The sequence below is a fragment of the Microcebus murinus genome, chromosome 16 (genome assembly GCF_040939455.1).
Source record: "Microcebus murinus isolate Inina chromosome 16, M.murinus_Inina_mat1.0, whole genome shotgun sequence".
NCBI classification, from domain to species: domain Eukaryota; kingdom Metazoa; phylum Chordata; class Mammalia; order Primates; family Cheirogaleidae; genus Microcebus; species Microcebus murinus.
In genome coordinates, this window is record NC_134119.1 from 3,374,637 (window position 1) to 3,394,826 (window position 20,190).

The following is a 20,190-nucleotide window of genomic DNA, read 5'->3' on the forward strand; positions in this document are numbered from 1 at the left end:
CGGCAAGAGCTGATATCCTGCCCCTGATGTGGGCATAAATTTGGAAGAAAATCCCTCACGTAGGAGAAGTTAGGTGTAGGTGGAGCCCACCCCCCGAGCCCGTGAATGGTACAGTCTGCAAGTTCACGGTTCATCCCTCTGCCAAGCCACAGCTACTGAGGGCCTCCGGGCTGAGCAGGGGTGACACAGTGAAGGTGACGACAGGCCAGGTGGCACCTTGTGATGGGCGAGTTCTGGTTGGGGAAGGAAACACAACACATCAGCAAACTAAATACCACGAGAGACTGACACAGTGGAGCGAGGAGACCACTTCCACAGGTGGGCAGGGAGAGCTGCTTGAGGAGGTGACGTTTCACCCGAGACCAGAGGAATAATGGGTGGAGGCGACAAGTGTCCTGAGAGAGGGAGCAGCAGCAGCAGCAATGACCCTGAGGCGGGAAGCAGTCTGACAGATCCGAGGCACACAAGAGCAGGCCGGCGGCTAGCGAGCCGGGAGCCACGAGGAGCAGCGGCACAGGCAGAGCCCCAGCCTCGCGTGGGGGAGGAGGTGGGAAGTGCTGAGCGCTCGATGTCACAACTCAGGAGTCCTCGGGACACCCCTATGAGGCGGGTACTTTCGTCGCCACCATTTCCCAGGTGAGGAAAGTAAGGAACAAAGTCACAAAGCAAGAGTGCCGTGGGCCAGGGTTCTAACCCCGGCGGCTGCGGCTCCTGGGCCCAGGCTCCCCGGGAATGGAAGACAGTGTCCGAGAAGGAGGGACCATCTCAGAGGTCTGGGCTGGGCTCCACGCCCAGAGCAGCAGGAAGCAGGACAGGACAAGGTCTGGCATGTCCTCTGAGAGCCCCCCAAGCTGCAGGGCAAAAAGCACGTCGCAGCAAGGTGAGGAGGGGCAGGAGCCCGCGGGAGGCGGCGCAGGTGCCCGGGAGCCCTTAAAGTTTCAGTTTAAGATATCCTTTTAAAATGAGCTTATTTAAGCATATAAAAAAAGAAAAAAGACTCACATTAAAAGAAAATATTCAGCAAGCTGGACTACAGGTGGCAGACGAATGACTAAGTTTGGGCAAGAGCACATCAGCTCGGACTGAACGGCTGACCCCCAGGTGCACAGCTCCAGCCCAGACCTCGCTCCGAAGTTCACGTTTGCGCAGCAATTGCCAGTCTGTCATCTTTGCATGGACAAACTTGGACTTCTCCCCCCTCCCAGGCCAGGAAGGACACTCTATCCTCTGACGGTCAGGACAAAACCTTAGACCCGCGTGCTCCCTCTTTCCCCGCCTGCCCCCTCGCCAACCACACCGGCTCCACCTTCTAGATGCATCCATGACCACTGCACCTGCTGTCGTCAGTCACCATCACCTCCCGCCTGGACTGCAGCAGCAGTGGCTGGGTCGGTCAGCGCTCCTCTACGCCAGCCTGTTCCTAAGTCGTTTGATGGATCGTGGCTCTCCGAGTTCCAAACCCGCAAGGGCTCCCAGCACGCTCAGGGCAAAAGCCAAAGTCCTGGCAGGGGCACCCTCTGCCACGACCCCCTGCTTCTCTCCTGTCCCCTCTCCAGCTGCCTCGTGCAACCCGCCACCAGGGCCCCTCGCTGTCCCTGGAACCCACCAGGCGGGCTCTCACTCAGGGCCTTTGCACCGCAGGTTCCCTTCCCCAGGTAGCCACCTGCTCACTTCCTCACTGCCTTCAAGGCCAGACTCGAAGTCACCTCCTTACTGACTTGACCCTGACGCTCTACCCACACTCAATTATGTCACCCACCACACTTACCATCCCTCCAACCGTGCCCTGCTTTTCTGTTTCTTTCCCACCACACTTACAACACACAGGCCGGTTCTCCACGGGCTATGGGCACTGTTCCCAGGTGTCTTCCCCCACCAGAACGCAGCCCCTGGAGGCCAGCAATCCTGCCCGCTCTGCTCCCTGACGTCCCGACAGCCAGGACAGTGTGCGCGAGCCCCAGGAGCCCAGCAGACGTTGTTGGTTCAGTTGGATGAAGACGCTGATTCCTGCCCACGTCTACACCTTGCAGGACCGGGCGGCAGCCTCGTGACTCCGAGCTGGGCACCCGACGCTTGTTGAGAGTGGACCTCTCCTTGTTGGCGTAGCCGCCCTAGCAGTCTGCTGAGGTATGTGTTTGGCTCTTGAGTACAACGGCCACGCCTAATGCTTTCATTGATTTGTGGCATCTGCCCATTTGGTTAACCTGCCAAGCTGTCGAGGTCAACGTCGAAGGCTCGGAACCTGGGATGAGCCTTGGGCCTTCCTTTAGAGACCCTGGGTGGTCACTACTGCAGTCGTCAAAATGTTTTACAGATTTTTTGAACATAAGAGAAAGTAGAAAAAACATAGTAGGATGAAAAAATCAATCACAGACAAACCCCCTAGACTGCACAAGTGTTAACATCTTGCTGCATATTTCCGTAGTGTTAGCACACACGTGTATGTGTGTGTGAGATCTTCACCAAGAGAACTACCCTAGAGGAAAAAATTAGGCTTGGCAAAATGTTTCTGCAATGGGCCAGGTAGTAAATATTTTCAGCTGTGTGGGCCTGTGGTCTCTGCCTGGACTGCCCACTCTGCTAGAAGGCAGGCACAGTAGATGTGTAAGCGAATGGGTGTGGTTGTGTTCCAATAAAACTTTGTTTACAAAACCAGGCAGCAGCCCGCAAACCCTGGGAAAAATAATAATTTTTGCATAATTAAACTTTTCTGTGAGTGGATCCAGTAACATCTCCGCTTGGAATCCTTCTGGACCGGAGCCCTGGGAGGTGGCTGGGAAGTGTCAGCAGGGGACAGGCGGGGAGGGAGGGGAGAGGACAGACAGGGAGGAGGGGGTGGAAGGGAAGGGAGAGAGAAAAGGAAAGAACCAGGAGAAAAAGGAGCAGGGAGGAAGGAAGGACTCCCCAAGCCGACTTGTTTGTCTACTGACACACACCTGATACGCCCAGAGCAACAAGCAGTAAACACGCGTGACAGCGCGTGACTTGCCCACGATTATGCACACACAAAAGCAAAGGTATGTCCTAAGCCTTACTATCATGTTTACCATGCTAATATGATTTCTGAACATGCAGAAAAGTGTTAATAGTATGAGGGCCGGGCACGGTGGCTCACACCTGTAATCCCAGCATTTTGGGAGGCCAAGGAGGGAGTTCGAGACCAGACTGAGCAAGATCAAGGCCCCATCTCTACCAAAAAATACAAAAAATTAGCTGGGCATGGTGGTGCTCAACTGTAGTCCCAGCTACTGGGGAGGCTGAGGCAGGAGGATTACTTGGGCCCAGCAGTTTGAGGCTGCATTGAGCTACGATGATGCCACTGCACTCTAGCTGGGCAACAGAGTAAGACTGTGCTTTAAAAAAAATAGCATGAGCACCCATAGTTTTAGCAACTGTTATTATTTTGCTGTATGTATGTACTTCCTATGTGCATGTGCACACATACACACACACACACACACACACACACACACTTCATTTATGTCCTGTATGCCCCGCTGGCCACCTCAAAGCAAGTTGCCCAAGTTGTGATGCTTCAGCCGGAAACAGCTCAGCCTTCATCCTCCCAAAATAACATCAAGCACATTATTCTCTCAATCATCTGATAGCCGGCCCCCATGATGGCTTTTTATTTAAACTTTGATTTTTCAATCAAGTCCATCTTCGACCACACGGACAGGATACACAACCAACTGAAAATCTCCACCATCTGTCTGTTTCTTAAACTGGCTCGCTCATTATGGGCATCACCCACTCCTAAATATTTACTGACCACCCACCGCCATCTCCACCTGGAAAAGCACCAGCGTCACCTGGGAATGTGCGAGATGCAAATTCTTTGCCACCCCAGACCTGCTAACTCAGAAACTCTGCAGGTGCAGTAAGCCCTCCAGGTGATCCCAAAACAGGTTCTCAAACTGTGAGGACCACGGCTCCCTGCCTTCTGATCTCCCGGCAGGAGAACCGCCCCTACCCTCGAGGTGCTCCTGGCCAGGGAAGTTAGCAATAGAAAAATAAATAAATAAAAGGCTAGATTTTATTTTGCATGCTTTAAAGCTAATTGATAACATCATGACTTCCCCCCACCCCGAATACTAACGACGGAATATGCTCAGGCAAGGACCATTTTTGCCCCACAAAACACGGATGACAGAACACAGTAACCTCTGCAAATAGATGGGATTCAGCTGTGACATGTCAAATTATGTCAAGACGCAAGGAAGAAAGGAAGCTAAAAATAGCACCACAGGCTCAGCACCACGGCTTGGGATCATCCACCTCGGGGCTGGAGAGAAACCGCCTCCAGCCGCCCCTCGGTCCTGAGAGGCCCCAGACAGGAGGCCCGCACAGCCGTCCATATGTCCCACGCCTGCGTGCCAGCAGCTCCACGGTGCAACGCGTGTGGCTCCAGGGGAGGCAGGAGGGAGCAGGTTGCTCCTGAGAATGATATTTTGTACCGTAAAAATAGAATGTTCTGAGCATACACAACACGAACAGTCACCCCACAAGCAAAGCTACTGCATTATGTAACAACGATGTCTTTAAACCCCATACGCTACAGTCTGCAGGTGTATCATATAGACGCAGGGCTCCACTGCTTGGCGGCCAAAGAGTTAATACCCAGAAAATACAGGGGGGGGGGGACTCTATTTCATGGAGAAAGAGAATTGCAAACTGCCAGGCTACCTATGGGCGTGGCCCGGGAAGGGAAGATAATGTATGGTAAAGAGAGTGCATTTTCACAATGGCCTCTTATTTTAGCTAGCGGGGTGGAAGTTGTGAAATTAAATAGCAGTAAATTCACAGAACATCTTCCTGGGCATGTTTACTTCTGTTGAGAGTTACACCTAGGTGACAACTGAAACAGTGGCTCCGGGGTGACTTTCTGCTGGTCCTGTCAGTAGTGAAACAATGCACCCTTGATTATTTCTGAATGAGCCTCAGCCATCGTCTTTTTCTGATTTGTTATTCTTAGATTTTGTAAGGGGTTACCATCATGGTGCATTTGCATAATTCCATAATTCATCCTCAAAGAACAACATGCAAACCACACTCCACAAAGGGACCGTTAAATGCCATTTCTCCTGTTTCTCAAAGGAGAAAAGCAAGCATTTCAGGGGAGGGGTTTAGCATTCAGACAGCTTCCCCTCTGCTGAAGTCCTTGGGATCCAGAATCCATTTCCCACTGGGTCAGAAAAAACCTCTACAGCTTAGAGACACAGCAGGGCACCTTCAGAAACCAATTTTGTTTCCAAGAACTTACTGCGACCCACACTAACACTCCGAACTAGTTTCCCCTTCTTCCTTGGCCCCAACTCCAGACATCCAACCTTGCTTGCAAACTAGTTTTCGGAACCCCAAATCCACAAATGATACTAAATGCCAACTCACACGAAAGCAAAACGCACGCTCCCTCCGGCCGGCCAGGACTGGGTGGTGCAGACCCGTAGCAGGTAGCGACTCCCGATAGTGGGCTACGTCTTCCCGAAACTAAGTGGAGGTTTCAACCTCCACTGCTGGAAACCTCCTCTACTTTGAATTTTCACAAAAGCCGGCTTAAGAATAGGACACTGTGCCGTCAAAATGCACATCAATGACAATCTATTCTTTCCTGGAAACTATCTTACAATCTGGAGATGAAAAGGCATCCAAGTGGAAATTTTATTTTTAGCCCAGAAGTAATAGGTTAAAATAACATTCACACGGAAACAAAGGACCTTCGGGGCTCTCTCTGGACTCCGTGGCTCAGGGCTGATCCTGGTCTGACCCGCCAGACACATAAAAAACGGCCCCTCTGTGGGGAGAGGGGCAGATCCCATCCCTTACCCCAACCGCAAACCAAGTCCTCTGATTCAAGGGGGAAAAGCCATTCTCCTCCGGCCCTGCTGCTGCCACAATCTGCAAAGCCTTTGCCTTTAAGAGGCCTCCCCCTAAAAGGATGCCCACCCTCCAGCCCACCAGCTGCGTCTGGGGCAGTTCAACTTACCTTAGGGTCCGAGAATGATTCCCGATGCAGAACCTCATCTTCCCAAGAAACTCAGCTTTCCCGGCAGGCTCCTTTCCCCCGAACCTCCCCAGAGGTAGGGATTGGCACGGGGCCCCACGGCGCTCGCCCGCTCGCTGGGAACTAGCCTAGCTCCCTGCAAAATCCTCCAGCCCAGCTCGGCACTGCAATTGTCAGGAAGCTCCTGTCTGCCTTGTGGGGCTGAAGACCGTTATTATCTGTAAACATTTTTAAATATAGATGCTGCAGGAGTCGGGGCTGGGGGCGGGGGTGAGAAGGGCACCCTGGGCCTGAGGAACCAGCTCTGTGGACCAAGCACCTGGCCCCTGCCAAGTCCCAGCGCTGCTCGGTGCCAGGTGCCCTGCTCCTCTGTGTGCCCGCGATGTGTCGGCCAGCACTGCCAGGACACTGCCCTAAACCCCATATGCAAGACCCACGACACCAGCAACATCTCCCTGCCCCTGCCCCTGCCCCCACTGCTGCCACGGTGACCTCGGGCACAGGGGACCCTGACCATGCAGAGTTGTGGGGCAGCTGCCACAGTCTTAGACCAGGGAGGTTGCCCGGAGCCACACCCCAGTGGAGAGAGGGGTTCCGACACCCAGCCCGAGGACAGCAGCAGCAGCAGACAGGGCTCCTTGCCAGGTACAGGCGGTGAATGGATCGGGGTCAATGCCCTAGGCTTACCTGCAGCCCCAGCACCTATTCCAGCCACCGCATGTGGCCGGTGGAGGAGGAGCTGGGAGCAGGCATCTCAACCTCCGCACTGTTGACATTTGGGACCGCATACTTCTTTGGGATGAGGACTGTCCTGTGCTGACAGGTCGTTTTCTCCCCTCGTAGAGGAGGTCTCCCTTGCTATGACACCTTTAAGCCAGGCCTGGGGGAGGGAGCCAGCCCAGGACACTGACAGCTCAGGCTGCTTCCTGCCCCTCCTCTGCAAAAGGAGAGCGGAGAGGCGAAGTCTCAGCCGCCCATGGGACTCTCCGCAGTCCTGGAGCCCTGCGCGGGTGCCCACGCCTCCCAGGCTGCTGGCCAGCGCTGAGGCCCTGCCGGCGTGACCGGGCCTCACCCTCAGGACGGTCAACAGGAAGGCACTGCTATGACTCCACTGGTGTCAGGTGAGGAAACCGAGACTCAGAGAGGTAGGGCACAAAGCTACCCAGTCAGGACGTGGCCGGGATGGGTGCAAACACTGCCTGGTCTGGCCGGGCCTGGCTCTGACCCTCTGCAGCGTGGAACGCCGGGGTCTTGAACTCACCAGCCCAGCCCAGGCGCTGCCAAGCAAGGCCAGGTGCAAGTCATCAGCCGGGGCTCTACCTGGGGGAGGATCTCCAGGGTGGCCATCTGCTGCCTGTCTTCCCCTGTGGCCGGGGCCCAGGGGCAGCGAGGCGGCTCCCAAACAGCTGAGCACTGGCCACTCCGAGCCCCGGGCCATGAGCAGGCGCAATAGCACCCAGAGCGCATGCCCTCCCTGCATCACCGTGCCAGACGGGCTCGCTGCAGAGACCCCGCCTAGTGCAGCGTCCCTGGGCCGGCAGGAAGAGGTCCAGCCTCGGGGTCCACCCACCTGCATGTCCTGCGCCCCTCGCTGTGGCAGGGACTTCCAATACCGGGTCTTGCTGAATCCTCACAACCCGCCGTAGGGAGGGACTCTACCCCCATTCCACAGACGAGGAGACTGAGCCAGAGAGGCTTGGTGAGGCAGAGGGTAGAGGCCGTCTGAACCCAGTCTTGGGACATTCCTGCCACGGCAACACGTAAGTGTCGAGAAGATGCCACGTGAATCAGAGTTGTCTCAGACACCGCCAAAGCTCCCAGTTTATATAGATCTGCAAACTGGCTCCAGGCATCAGAGAGACAGAGATGAGGCTCCCACCTGCGCTCAGTCCTCGCAGGCAGCGGGAATAGACGTGGAAACCGAGGCTCAGAGCGTGCAAATAAATGGAAATGCAGAACTCAAAGACACGCCGGCCTTATACTGAAACTTGGGCTTCTAATTGTTCTGTTGCGTCTCCCGTTTCCCCAGGGCACGTGTCGGTCCTAAACTGCCTACCAGGAAGTAGCTCACTTTGGGCGGGCCTGGCCGAGCACGGAGGAAGGGTCCTCCACACAGGGAAAAGACGTAAGTCTTCAACTCGGGAGACCTTTGTTCTGAGGGAACAAATTACAATGACCCCTGAGCAATGAGCTATATCTGCACAGTCCCCCAAAACTGTGAGCAAGACCAATGACCATGACGGGGTAGCTTGCTGTTGCAGGAAGAAGAGCCCAGAAGCTGTGTACAGGTGTGTGCACCTACCTCCGCCCATGCACAGGTGTGCGCACCTGCCTCTACCCATACACAGGTGTGCACTCCCACCTCTGCAAAACTAACAGCAACTGTGGCTCTAGAAAGGAGTCTGACCTTCCCGGCACTGTCCTTGTGGCTGACTCAGCAGAATCCACTGCTTATTTCCAGCTGGTAATTAAGTAAAAGATCTTAACTCGGAAGGAAGAGCAGGGTCTAAATGACCACCGCACACACCTGCCTCCCCTACGACACACACGTGCTTACACACAGTGGCCAGCAGCTGCACGAGACAAATGGCGCGGCGCTGGAAGCTCTGCACGACCTGCTTGGCAATAGAGCCACCTCTGTCTCCACTGCCTGTGGCCTGTGAGACCCAGACCGTAGGGACAGGCTGGCCTGGGAGAAGAGTCTGCGAGCAGACATGAAACGGGATCCTGCATGGATTTTCTGAATAGAGAGGAAAGCCAGAAAAGTCTCTTCTGCCCTCCCGTTGCAGTCACAAAGGCTGAATTCACTCGGTGGGGTGTCCCCACCCTGCTGTGCTGTGTGGGTGCACCTGTCACAGGTCCTCGCACGCTCAGGCTACGCAGAGCAGTGGCCGTCAGGGCACCTGCCACAAGGACACAGTGGGGGAGTCAGCGGAGGGACAGGCTGGCGAGGGGCGGCGAGAGCACGGGAGCCGGGTGGCGGTGGCTGCGGTTCGCACTGTCGCACTTGAGCCCAGCACGTCGTCGGGCCAGCTACACTCACGGTCTCGAGGGGTTGTGTCGGTTTTGATCTTTACTTCTGACTCCATCATCTCAACCTCCTGTGACTTCGTGTGACAGCAACAAGGGCCATTATTTCAGAGGTCGCTCCATGCAAGTGTCAGAAACCCACTGAGCCCGCTCGAGTGGAAGTGGGCGGGACTGGCCTGGACCTCAGGGGACCTGGGCCACCAGCCCACCCGCCACATCCTCTTCCTGTCCAGACACTCCGGCTCTGCCCCCGCCTGTCTACACCTGGCAGTCAGGTCTCCCTCTCTCTCTCTCTCTCTCAAAACAACCCAGCTCCTGCTCCCCCTGCCCACAGCGCAGCTGCCACGAAATGATGGCCCTGGGCCCTGGATCCACCTGACATTCCAGCCAAACACCCTTCAATTAACCCCCAGACGCCGGGCCCAACTTTCTACACCCATGAAATAGGCCATGTGGCCCGGTTCAGTTGGGGGAGGGGGAGAAGACCGTGCATGGGTTGTGGCTTGGGCAGACCTCGAAGGGCAGGTCAGGCACAGGGAGGAAGTGGCAGAACGCCCACGAGGAGGACGATGCCTGAATCTTCACGGTGCTTAGCACCGGGGAGCGCCTTCACCTCCGGCACGTCTACACCCATCTCCATGTATTTCCCCTGAGCCTCGGGGAGCCCCAGTGAGGGAGGTTCAGCCCACGCCTCCCTGGCCCCCAAGTCCCCCCCCAGGCCATGCACCAGCGTGTCCAGCAGGAGCCGGAAGCTGGGCAGACCCAGATAGTCCCCCCGACACCCCCTCGCAGCCCCTGAGCCAGGTTCTCTGGTCTCTTCCTTCTCCCTCGGACCACCCTGCCAAGCACGCCGGTGCGAGTGCACATGTCACATGAGGGGCTGAGATGGCAGGAGTGGCCCTAGAATCCGGCATCAGCCTGTGCACAGCAGAAGGACCTTCACTCTCCTCTGATGAATCGGACAAGAGGCTTCCCAGAGAGGGCCAGACTTCAGGAGCTGATGTGTGAGAGGCGGCATCTGGTCGGTCGGCGGAAGATGCATGGCACTTCCAGTAAGGGGTGGAGGTGAGACTTGAACCAAGGTCTTAGCAACTTTGCCCCGCTGAGCTGCGCAAGAGGACTGGCAAGCCGCCCCAGGGTCTTCGCCAAGGTTGAGGAAAATGGATTGACGCGCGGCTATGTGACTTCTGCCAGCAGCCAGCTCCCTGGGACCAGGAGAGGGACACCTGCAGGTGGGGACCAGGGTGCAGGGAGGTCTGGGCTGGGCGCCAGTGTGGGGCGGGGGCTGAGCCCAGCGTGGTCCTGGGGTCTGGGCCGGGCCGGCAAGGGGCTGGAATCGTGCCTGGACGGGGCCAGGAGACGGAGCCCTGGAGGAGCCTCCAGAAGGAGGCCAGGCACAAGGTCATGGCGAGGCGGAGGGGAGGCAGGACTGTGCCCAGAGAGCAGGCTGCTCGGGGCTGGCTCTGGGACAAGAGCCACTCTGCGAGCTGCAGGGGACGAGGGCCCGGCCCGGAGGGGGCTGCCGAGAGAAGCTGGAGGAAGATGGGTAACAGCTGTATTTCCGATAACGCTCAAAATTAAAAGTCCTTTAGCATCGCTCCTTCTGTGGCTTGTTCCTTCCCTGCCCCCTCTCTGTGGGGCAGCTTTTTGCATCCCTTAGTCATTAGCTGTCACCATCTACCTGCCACCACTGCCCGGGCTCCTGAACAAAGTGCCTCTGCAACACAGAAGGCCTCAGCTAAGTGAGACATTTCCCTCCCCAGCGCTCAGGAAGGGGGAGGCGCAAGAAAACGAGCACATGGCAATAGTCTATGCTCAAGAGTAACGTGGAAGTTTCCACAGGCAGCACGTGATCCCGGGCACCGGGCACTCTCCCGCTGACGTGTTTGGTGGAACGTCACCTACGGTTCTTACACAGGACGCCTCTGTCAAAGTAAAAGCACAAACGAAAAAGCGAACAGACAGGTTTCTGCCACGCGTGTTCAAGCGTTCCGTGATTCTTTCTCCAGCCTCTGTCCTAAGCACCTTCATCTCCGTCACATCGAGAAAGAAACTTGAGCTCAGAGAGGCCCCGAGCCCGCCCGGGAGCCACACGGCCGGAATGGCAGGGCGCCCAGGTACTTCCTGCCCAGCGCGGTCCACACCTGCCCCGGGATGGTTCCCAAGGTCCGCACACCGTGGGGACACACGGCCTGCACATCGGCGCTACAGAACCGCTTTCGCCAGGGCAGGGTGAACCGGAATTTTCCGTCGCATTTAGAAAAATATTCACCCACAGGGAACTGGGGGTCCCACTAGGTCCGGTACAATCGCTCACACGCGATGTGTGTTTCTGGGTCAGGGGCCCTGACGTCCTCACGCAGGTGTCTGTCTGTCCGTCCTCCACACCCACTGGTTGCTCACACAGAGATCTGCAGCCATCCTTCCCACCCCCCTCCCTCTCTGAAGTGGGTCGAATAATAGCATCCCCCCAAGATTCACATCTCCCTCAGAACCTCAGAGTGGGACCTTGTTTAGAAAAAGGAATGTTGCTGATGTGATGAGTTGAAATGAGACCATCCTGCATTTCGGTGGGTTCCAAATCCAATGACAGGTGTCGTTACGAGAGGAGGAGAGGACACACAGACCCACACGGGCCATGTGAACACGGAGGCAGAGACTGGGGTGATGCAGCTGCAAGCCCAGCGAGGCCGGGGCCACAGAAGCTGGGAGGGGCAGGACGCACCTCCCCGAGAGCCTGCAGAGGGGGCGAGGCCCTGCTGACACCTTGGTTTCAGACTTCTGGCCTCCCGGACAGCGAGAGAGCAGAGTTCCGTGTGTTGAAAGCACACGACTGTGGTTATTTGTCACGGCAATCCCCGGGGAGCCGAGTACCCTCTCCTTCCCCTCCCTGTGAATTCTGTCACCAAGCGGCGTGCATCGTACCTCTTGCATAACTCCGTTACTCCGGTCCCTGCACTCCGGCACCCCTGCCTGAGTGACTGCAGAGACAGCCGCCCTTCTCTGCACCCACCGGCCCCTCCAGCCCGTCTCCTCCAGGCGGATCTCTGCAAAATGCAAACCTAATCACGTCACTCCCTACTTAAAACCTTGAACTTCTTCCCTTTTGTTTTTAGAGTAAAATCCAAGTTCCTTCACATTGCTGCAAAGCCTCAATGATGGCCCCTGCCGCTCGGCCTGTCAGCAAAGCATGCCGTTCCACCCTCCCTGCCCTCCAGACAGCCAGCCCTTCCCTCCGTCCCCACATACCGCTCCCTCCTGTGGGCCCCGCACATGCCGCTGCGCCTGTCTGAACCGCCACCCCGCTCCTTCGCATCTCCACCGCTCCCTGCTCATCTGGGAGCATTCCTCTCTGGGAGGTCTCAGGGTAAAGCTGCTTCCTCGTAGGCTCCAGCTCTGTGCCCCCAGCCCACCTCGTGCGAGGTCAGGTCTCCCTGCTAAGGGCCCTGCCACATGCTGAGTGTCCTCGCCCATGTGTCACTCTGGTGCAGTGTCTGTCTCTCCCTCAAGACTGCAAGACCCTGGGGTGAGAATGGCCCCATGTACGCCAGATCCCAATGCCTTGCATGGGGCCTGGCACCTAGTAGATGCACATAGATCTGGGGTGAGAGAATGAATGAATGAATGAATGAACAAACGAACAAACAAAGGAACAAATGGTACGCATGTGCACATAGAGAGCCCCTCAAGCACAAGATTTATGTCTCCAGATGGTCCCCTGGGCAGCACCGAGTGCAACACACCGTGAGTCCCTTTCGTGGGGTCAGGAGAAATTGATCCAGCCCAAAGCATCCAGCAAGCAGACGAGGAGCCCGCAGCAGGCAGCACTGCCATGAGTGGTCGCCTTGTGCACGGGGGACACCAGGAGAAACTTGGTTTTTCACACCATCTAACTGCTGAAGCCAGTCGTGCATGCAGATCAGGTTTCCATCTGATTAGACGCCCTGAACACCCCCACCGAGAGGCAGGTCTGTCACTGCACGGCCAGCCTAGAGTCCGAGGCGCCAAGGCCACACGCATGCAGGAAATCACATGTGCTGGCCTCTCGGGCCGCAGAGAGAAGCCCTGCAGAAGCCAAAGTTGGACAATTTCCAAACGTGTTTAAGAGGATCTGGCCAAACACATTTGCAGGTACATAGTACAGCCATGGGGGGCACCAAAGAACCAAGTCCTAAAACGGGGGCCCTCGCAATTGTCCAGGGAGCATTAAGATGGGTCCTGTCCTCTCCATAGGGAACGACTTGGAACCACACGCCTAAGGGACAGCAATCGGAGAGCAGCCCGGTCCTGGAAACAGAGCTTCCTTTGCTCAAACTTCCTTAATGCAGGGCGAAGTCACAGTACCTGGGTGTGTCCCCACACCTGAGCCCACTTTTCCTTCCCCTACAGGGTAAAAGGGGCTGGAAAGTTGCAACAATCCACCATCCACTTAAAATACCGACACTGACGTTAGGAACGTGAGAACCGCCCTGTGCAGAGATGCCGCCAGACAGACGTCCAGGCTGCCACCACGCTCTCCTCCCCGCCCGCCAGAATTTCGGAAAAGTGAAGGAAGCGAGTGAGAGCAAACAGCAAGCGCTTTCCGGAGAGGAAGGAATGACTCCTGATTTCCCTTCCTCATAAGTCTCACAGGCAGAGGCAATGACTATTGTAGAATTTCTCTGTTTAAAATAAATTGTCTAAATTAGAAACGTTTCAGAAAACAACTCCCTCTGTGGCCCTCTGAGAGAACGATGTCCTCACCGTGGATACGCAGCGCTTGCAGCACACGACGAGCATGCACACGACATCCGGGGCGTGGAGACAGGAGGTGGAAAGCACTGTTGAAGGAGTTTGCCAGCCGACTGCTCCCACCACGCAGTGGTGCGGCGATGAGAGGCATTCGTGTAGAGAGCAGGCAGGAGGGACTTGCTGATGTTGTAATGGAACTCTGGTGGCAGGTGGAAGTGAGGAAGTCCCAGCCACAGAGTGAGGTTTTCGCCACTGGCTACTCTTCCCCGCAGGTCTTTGCAGGAGTAAAGCAAGAACACTGAAAGACACACACACACACGCCCCCGCAGACACGTGGTGCCTCCCTCAAGGGACAGGCAGCCGCCCTCCGAAAGCGAGAGTCTACGGTAGAAACTCAAGAGAAATCCACCCTGGACCACGAAACAACAGATGCTGGCTCGGGTGCAGAGAGAAAGGAGCGCTTATACGCTGTAGGTGGGACTGCAAATTAGCACAACCCCTGTGGAGAACAGTATGGAGATTTCTCAAAGAACTAAAAGTAGAACTACCATTTGATCCAGCAACCCCACTGCTGAGTAGCTAGCCAAATGAAAAGAAGTCATTTTAATAAAAAGACATCTGCACTTGAATGTTTATTGCTGCACAATTCACAATTGTAAAGATGTGAAATCAGCCCAAGTACCCACCAGTTCATGAGTGGATTAACAAAATGTGGTATAGGTACGCCACGGAGTACTACTCAGCCATAAAAAAAGGATGGGTGAATGCCTTTTGCAGCAACTTGGAAGGAACTGGAGACCCTTATCATAAGCCAAGTATCTCAATAATGGAAAAACAAACACCACATGTACTGTCTAATAAACTGGAACTAACCAATGGGCACACGAGTAAACAGAGGGAAGTAAAAGTCATTGGAAATTAAGAGGGTGGGATCGGGGAGGAGGGGAAGGGCCAAAACCCACCTAACGGGTATATAAACACTATTTGGGTGATGGGCACATTTATAGCCCTGACTCAAGCCATCTGTCAAAAATATCGGTACCCCCTTAATATTTTGAAAAGAAAAAAGAAAAGAAAATAGAGGAGGACAGAGGGGAGTGGAGGGGAGGGGAGAGGGGAGGGAGAGGGGGAGGGGGAAACGGGGAGGGGGAGGGAGAGGGAGAGGGGAAGGGAGAGGGGGAGGGAGAGGGGGAGACGGGGAGGGGGAGGGAGAGGGAGAGGGGAAGGGAGAGGGGGAGGGAGAGGGGGAGACGGGGAGGGGGAGGGAGAGGGAGAGGGGAAGGGAGAAGGGAGGAAGGAAATCCATCTTGGGAACTCCAGACCTTCAGCTACTGAAGGCTGGGGCAGGGAGGACAGTTGGGAGAAACCCCAGCAGGCCTTGTCCTAGGGTCAGACAGATGCCCTCCAGAGTCTAACAGCACAGGGGCAGAGGGGGCTCTCCAGGGGGACCGGAAACCAGAGGGAGCTCTTTGTGACTCACATCTGCTAACCAGGCTGTAGTGTTGATATAGTTTAGATATTTGTCCTTCCAGATCTCATGTTGAAATTTGATCCCCATTGTTGGAGGTGGGGCCTGGTGAGGGGTATTTGGGTCATGGGGTGGATCCCTCATGAAGGGCTTGGCGACATTCTGTTGAAAAAAGCCTCGCACCCCTTCCTCTCTCTCTAGCCCCCCCCTTGCCATGTGATGTCAGCTCCCCTCCCGCCATGAGTAGAAGCTCCCTGAAGCCCTCACCAGAAGCAGATGCTGGCAACATGCTTCTTGTCCTACTCGCAGGACTATGAGCCAAATAAACCTCCTTTCTTTATAAATTACCCCACCTCAGGCATTCCTTTATAGCAATGCAAACACACTGAGACAATGTGGTAGAAGTGTCCCAAGGTTCAGAGAGCCGGTACCTCAGATGTCAAGCACAAGGAGACCACTCAGTGCTCAGTGCTTGCACCAGGCGAAGGGAAAATACCCTTCTCTCAAAGCACTTGAAGCTGGCAATGAACTGAATCAAACTCAAGCTCTGAAAAAGCCCAGAACCAGCTCTACTACAGATAAAACAGACTCAGTGCTCCAAATCAGATGACCTGAAAGGAAGGGAATATACAGTTGGCACAAAATGCCTGACATTCAGCACAAAATATGAAGGCTGAAGAAGAAAAGTCAACTCGTGGTCAAAAGAGGAAATAGACAATGGCAGAAGACCCTAACATAGCAAGCTTTTGAAATTATCAGACAGGAACTACAAAATAATTATAATAGCAATTTTAAAGAATAATGTGTGAAAGGTAGAAAACATGTCTGAAGAGATGAAAAAATGAAATACATACAAACTTATAAGAAATATCCAAGGCGGGCGGATTGCTCAAGGTCAGGAGTTCAAAACCAGCCTGAGCAAGAGCGAGACCCCGTCTCTACTATAAATAGAAAGAAATTAATTGGCCAACTGATATATATATAAAAAAATTAGCCGGGCATGGTGGCGCATGCCTGTAGTCCCAGCTACTCGGGAGGCTGAGGCAGAAGGATCACTCAAGCCCAGGAGTTTGAGGTTGCTGTGAGCGAGGCTGACGCCATGGCACTCACTCTAGCCTGGGCAACAAAGTGAGACTCTGTCTCAAAAAAAAAAAAAAAAAGAAATATCCAAATGGAAATGCCACCGTGAAAAATATAATGTCATTTTAAAAATTCACTAAAGAGTCTTAATGACTGACTAGGTAAAGCAAAGAAAATGGCCAGTGAATGTGAAGACAGGTCTAGGAGGCTGAAAGCTCCATGATGGCAACAAGCTAAATTGTAGGCCAGATAGTTCATCAGAGAGGATCAGAGGAAGAGACAGCTAGCAAGAGCCCTCCTGGTCAAACCCGAAAGGCTGGCCTGAAAAAATACCCTTGCAAAGGGGTTCAAATTGAATCGGATCAGACTGTAGAGGAATGTATGTCCCCTGGACATTGTCAAAAATAACAGAGCAATCATATGGCAACTAGTGAAGCCTAACAGCTTGGTGTGATATCAACAGAGGCAGATAGCTTAACAGAGAGATTTGGAGAGGAGACAGAAGAAGGAAGTCAAAGAGACATCTGCTAAAACCACTAACATCTCAGGGTGACTGTGCTCACCCCCCAAGGCTGCAATATCAGAAAAGCAAAACAGAAAGCTCTTCACTGTGGAGAGATATAAACACTAAAATAGCCTATGAGTGTCACAAGACACATAAACAAGCAAGCAACAATGACAAGCCCAGAGGAAGGGGAAACCAGTATCCAGAGTTGCTAAAGTATATTATCTAAAATGTTCAGATTTGAAAATATATATATGATGTATAAATACACAGGAAAGTATAACCAATACATAAGGGAAAAAAGCAGAAAACAGAAACTGTGTATGAAAGGACCCAGTTGTCAGACTTAGCAGACAAAGATTTCAAGGCACTCATTATAAATGTGTCCAAAATATTACAAATATATTCACTCTGAAAAAGGAAATGGAAGGTATGATGGCAATCTATAATCAGAGAATGTCAGTAAAGAGAACTATTAAAATGAATCAAATGTAAATTTGAGAGTAGAAAATTACAATAATTAAAGTGGAAAATTCACTAGAGGGGATCAACAGTAGCTTTGAATTGGCAGAAGAAAGAATCATCAAACTTGAAAATAGAGATTATTAAATCTGAAGAACAAAGAGCAAAAATATGAAGAAAAAGAATGAAGAAAAATGAACCGAGACTGAGAGAGTTGTGGGGCATCATTAAGTGGACTAACATATGCATAACAAGAGCACCAAAATAAGAGAAGAGTGGGGGAAAAGCAGAAAAAATACTCACAGTGGCTGAAATTTCTCAAATTTGGGGGAAAAACCCCTCATCTATACATCCAAGAAGCTCAACAAACTCCAAATAGGATAAATGCAAAGAGACCTACACCCAGACACAACAAAGTCAAAATGTTGAAAGAAAATAACAAAGAGAAAAATCTTGAAAGCAGCAAGAGAAAAACAACTAGACACATACAAGAAAACCTCAATAAGACAATAAGATTAACAGCACACTCCTCATCAGAAACAATGGAGGTCATAAGGCAATGGGATGACACAAAGTGCTGAAAGAGAAAAAGCTATCAACCAAGAATCTTAGCTCCAGCAAAATTATCTTTCAAAAATGAAGGTGAATTAAAGACATTCCTAGATAGATAAAACAAAATTTGTTGCTAAAAGACCTGTCTTATAAGAAAATCCAGGAAAGTTTCTGAGGCTGAAAGCAAGTGACAACAGACAATAATTCAAATCTACACACACACACACACACACACACAATAAAACAAAGAGCTCCAGCAAAAGGTGGTGATGTAATTATAAAAGACAGCCTGAATGCAAATTTCTTCAGCTGTGTTCTGTTAACTGATTAAAAAAAAAACAATTACATAAAATAACACACATGTGCACAGACACACTCACACATTTGTATCACTGTGCCTGTAACATATAGAAATGTAACATGTTGGACAACAACACAAAGGAAGTGTGTCAGAGCAAAGCTGTTTTGGAGTAAGAGATGATGCCAGATGGTAACTTGAATCCACAGGAACAAATGAAAAGAACCAGAAATGGTAAATGAAAGGCTAATAGAACAGATGCTGTAAATGTATACTTTCTTTCCTTTATTCTCTCAGCTTCCTTGAAGGCATACATTTATATAAAGTAATAATTAATTATTATAATGTGTTGTTAAGATTTGTAACATATATAGATTAGTATGTATGGCAATTGTAGCACAAAAAGGGAGAAGAGGAAATAATGCTATAGGGAAATTATGTTTCCATATTTCACTGGAATTAAGTTAGTATGATTCTGAAGTATTCTGAGAAGTTAATATGTATATGGAAATTGTTGAGAAAATAAATTTAAAACTCATTAAATAAATTTAAATGTTACACACAAAAAGACTCATTTAATGCAAATGAAAGCAGTAAATAAAAGCAGAGGAATAAAAAAGACAAGATGTAAAAAACAAAAGGTAAAATGACAGATGCAACCCTAACTATATCCATAATAACAATAAATGTAAAGGGATTAAATAATCCAACAAAGTTAGAGACTCTCAGACTGAATTAAAAAACAGGTCCATCTATATGCCATCTATAAGAGATACATTTTACATTTACACATACAAACAGTTTAAAATTAAAGGATTGAAAAAGATACATCATGCAAACAGCAACCAAACAAAAGCTAAAGCAGCTATATTAATATCAGAACAAATACTTTAAAACCAGAGGTGTAGAGAAACATTTTACAATGATTAAAGGATCAATTCATCAAAAAGGCAAAACAATGCTTAACATATATGTACCTAACAACAGAGCCCCAAGGTAACTGAAACAAAAATGTAGAGCTGAGAGGGAAATAACTCAAAAATAATAGTTGGAGACTTTAATAACCCATTTTCAATTATGAATAGGACAGAAGATAAAGAAACAGAAAAAAATAACGCTATGAATGAACTATATCATATACTATATGACAGACATCTACAGGACACTTCACCAGCAACAGCAGAATGCATATTCTTCTCAAATGCACACGGAACATTCTCCAGGACAGATCATATGCTAACCCATAACACAAGCCTCAATGAAGTAAAAAGAATTGAAATCATAAAATGTGTGATTTATGACCACCACATTGGAATGAGATTAGAAATCAGTAACAGAAAGAAATTTGATGAATTCACAAATATATGGAAATTAAACAACATGCTCCTAAATAACCAATGAGGCAAAGAATAAATCATAAGGAAAAATAGAAAGTATTCTGAGGTAAATGAAAACAAAGAAACAACAAACCAAAACATGCAGGATACAGCTTAAGAAATGCTTAAAGGGAAGCTCATGGCTATAGAATTCTATATTTAAAAAGCAAAAAATCTCAAAACAATGCTCCATCAGTTAAAAAAAAAAGTAGTAAAAAGACAGTAAAAAAAGAAGAGTAAACTAAACATAATGCCGTCAGAAGGAATAAATTCATAAAGATCAGAGCAGAAATTACTGAAATAGAGAATAGAAAAACAACAGAGAAAATCAATAAAACCGAGAGTTGATTCTTTGAAGGATCAACAGTATTTATAAACCCTTAGCTACTGATGAAGGAAAAAAATCAAAAGACTCAAATTATTAAAATCAGGCGTGTAAGAGGGGCCGACACTACCGACCTCACAGGAACAAATGAAACTATAAGGGAACACGGGAACACACTGCATGCCAATACGTGAAAAGGACAAACTACTAGAAAGACAGAGAATACTGATTGAGGTGATGATTGCATAACCCTGATGATATTGAAAACCATTAAAGTGCCCACTTGACCTGTGTAACGTGTCTGTTATGTGAATTTTATCTCAATAAAGCTACGTGTAAAAAATAAATTAAAAAAAAAA

General features: G+C 51.1%; 1 protein-coding gene across 3 annotated transcripts in view; it reads right to left on the minus strand.

The window, feature by feature from the left end:
* Positions 1–20,190, minus strand: part of PHACTR3 (phosphatase and actin regulator 3) — a 221,756-nt gene that overhangs the window by 130,908 nt on the left and 70,658 nt on the right. Inside the window, exon 1 of one of the 3 annotated variants that reach the window (XM_076010835.1) lies at positions 5,987–7,310. The exons of the other annotated variants lie outside the window; for them this stretch is intronic. The gene's annotated coding sequence lies outside the window, so the exon portion shown is untranslated. Of the gene's footprint in view, positions 1–5,986; positions 7,311–20,190 lie in introns of those variants that run through there. 3 annotated transcript variants of the gene reach the window in all.